Consider the following 3,310-nt stretch of genomic DNA (forward strand, 5'->3'; position numbering starts at 1 on the left):
CGAGCCGAGCTCCTGTATTGAAAGCAGGGCAAGCGTGATCTTCACGCTCGTGCCTAACATACACGATACCTCATCATTTGTATCGTGAGTCATTCAATAGATGAACAAACACAGGTAAATGTATTTATCAAAGGTCTTACAGACGGACCTCTCGTATCTAAAGAGCGAGAAACCTCGCGCACAACTGCACAAGACCTCAGTGTGACCACCTCGCACTGTGGCGTTAGAAATTAACGGCTGTGCGCAAGCACAGGCAGCGTCGAAGTTCGACCACTCGAATAGTTAAGTGGTACGAAGCAAGGATGCTTGCTTGGAAAGCAACATCCAAAAAAATAAAACGCCTGTCTATAAGAAACAGTGCGATAGTCCTAGATCAACTGGAGAGTCTTGTAGAGGATCTCGCTGTGGTTGGGCAACTGCAGTAGAGGAAGTTGGGGAGAATACTCCCAAATAAAACTTGAAAAAATTAGTCCCCAAAATTATGCGGGAATAAGTCCCAAGGAACCTGTGGTGAAAGTTTCACAAGTGCCTTTGGAAACAAGTTCCAAAGAGGAAACTGAGACATCAATTGTCTTTGTAAACAACGGATCAAGTGTAGGCGCTTATACACTTCATCTGATACCAACGCTAGAACCGAAACGGTTCTTGCGAGATCTGCGTAACGGCAAGTAAAGCAGATCTGCGTACTCACAGATGACAAGTACGTGGCCGATATTTGGTCTGCAATAATATTCCCTAAGAACGAACGGGTTCTCAGCAGCTCATCGATGTGAAGACTCGGATTGAACGTTTTACGTCTCAATCCTGAAAGCCTTGGAATATAAATCTTTATATATTAGGATTTGATCGAATTCAAGGATGTATTTCCTGAATCCGTACCGTGCGAGTTACCTAAAGCTATATGATGGCACTCGACACGAAATCGACCTGATACCAGGCTAAAATACTGTGCCATGAAGCAGTGGCCGTTGCCTCGTTTCTTTTTGACCATCTGTTTCATAATGGTCAGAAGTTGACATTTGCAGCTGTGCTTTAAGTGATTTGAACACAGATTGCCAAGTTTCCGCCGTCAATCTGGGGTCTCGATCTAAGACCATATCACGGGGTGATCATGGAGTCGAGATATCGTGTCAACAAAGACACGATCACAGCCTTTGGCTGTGATCGACTCTGGGACTACAACAAGATGTACCATTTTGCTGAAACAATCAGCAAAAACAAGAATACCATAACTTTTCGCCGGAAATCCGAAGACAAACTTCATAGATACGGACTGCCAACACTCTGCCGGAACAGGGTGAGGATGTAACGAACCACGGGATGAAGCCGTTGACAAACTTCGCAAGCACGTATGTACTTGCGGACGAAATCATACTGGCGTGGCCAGTAAAAAGTCGCGACTTATCGTGAGGCAGGTCTTCTCACGTCCGCGATGAACACTTATTGGTGCATCGTGGCACTCGTACATGATGTGTAAATGAAAATCGTTATGGGTCGGGATGACGACACGAGGTGTGTCGCCAGCCATGGCTGTGTAATACAGTAGCCCATTGCGTGTTGTGTTTCGATCTGTTGAGGATCTTTGCAATTTCGACAATCCTTTTAAGGATTATTTCGATGAGTTTCTAAGGTAATTCATCAAACCCTTAAGAGCCATATCTTTTTGATTACCTTTTCTAAAGTCATCGAGTAATGTTGACGATGGAATACACATTTTTGCAACAGTGGCCTTATTCTCAGTGTTGATTTGCGCAGCCGGCTCAAAATTGGGCCGTCGCGAAAGGGCATCAGCGACGACAAATAATTCGTCCTGGTATATATTCTAAGGAGAAGTTATATTTCGCGAAGAAAGACAACCATCTCGCCATTCTTTGCGAGAGGCGTGGGCTATTTACGGCCGTGCGTAAAGACGCATGGTCCATAGAAATAATGAATGACCTATTTCCCAATAGATATATCCTAAACTTAGCAAGTGCATATTTCACGGCAAGGAGTTCCTCGTCAGAAACTGGATAATTGGTTGAAGCTGACGTGATTGATAGCTGACGACGCGCTCTACACCGTCTCTGTCGTATTCAATCAACGCACACCGATTGCGAAATCGCTGGCGTCACAGATGGTCAGTCTTGGTCAGCAATCGCCAGGATTGGCGATTGCATCAAGCTTTGCTTAATATCCTCAAGCGAACGCTGACAATCAGCGTTCCATAGCCATTTCTCATCTTTTTTCTAGAGACGAGATAGATGAACCATCATCTCGGCATAATTGCGGGAGTTCTTGTGCAAGTACGCCGCTAATTTAAGGGACTTTCTAAGTCCCTTGACATCGACTGGAACTGGCCAGTCGGTAATTGCCTTGACCTTTTCGGGATCAGGGCGCAAACTGTGTTTTCCTACGATGCATCCAAGAAGTGGTGTTTCGCTTGCAGCGAATATACACTTCGTGAGATTTGCGTACAACTTATTCTTTCGCATAAGTGGACGAACCTGACGAACGTGAGTCTTATGAACTTCCGTGTCCGTCTTACCGTCCATGGCCGTGCTACGGACCCATACATCGTCAAAATAACTCGGTGCGAATTCTCGCACCAGTCTCAACAGATCCGTTACGCACCTGTTGAATGTTGCAGGGGTGTTACTAAGCCACTGAGGCATCACTACTTGCCATTGCCAGAGCATCCCACTGGGAGTGCTTACTGCTGTGTACGGGATGCCCGTTCGCGCATAAGGATATGATAAAATCATCCATCAGATCCATAGACGAAAAGATGGTACTCTTAGACATACCACCTATGATTATGGCTTTTCTAGGTATCGGCGTTTCAGCCGGTACCATTGCAGCATTCGAATTATTAAATGCGTGCACTATCCGTCACTATCCGGTGGCCTTTCGCACACAGAAGGTTGGAGAGCTATGTGAGGAGGTCGACTCCCTTAAATAGACCGCTTCTAATCGATCGATAACGGATTTATGCATCAGAAGTACTTTTCACGAGGCAGTGGCAGTAGCCATTGCTTCATGACACAGTACTTCGAGCCCGGTTTGAGCTCAATCTCATGTCGAGTGCCTTTACCCTTAGGCAACTCGCATGCAACTGTTTCAGGAAATACATCCCTGAATTCAATCGAATTCTTGTAGAAAGGATTTAACTTAAGTGACTCCCAAGATTGCGTAGTATATCTCTCAATCCGAGTCTTCACATCGAGGACACTTTCGTCCATCGATGAGCTGCTGAGACCCCGTTCGTTCTCTGCCAAAATTACCGCTGATCGATATCGGTTACGTCTTCGTCCTCTGTGACGAGTATGCA

Source organism: Bremia lactucae, linkage group LG4 (assembly GCF_004359215.1).
Source record: "Bremia lactucae strain SF5 linkage group LG4, whole genome shotgun sequence".
Taxonomy (NCBI): domain Eukaryota; phylum Oomycota; class Peronosporomycetes; order Peronosporales; family Peronosporaceae; genus Bremia; species Bremia lactucae.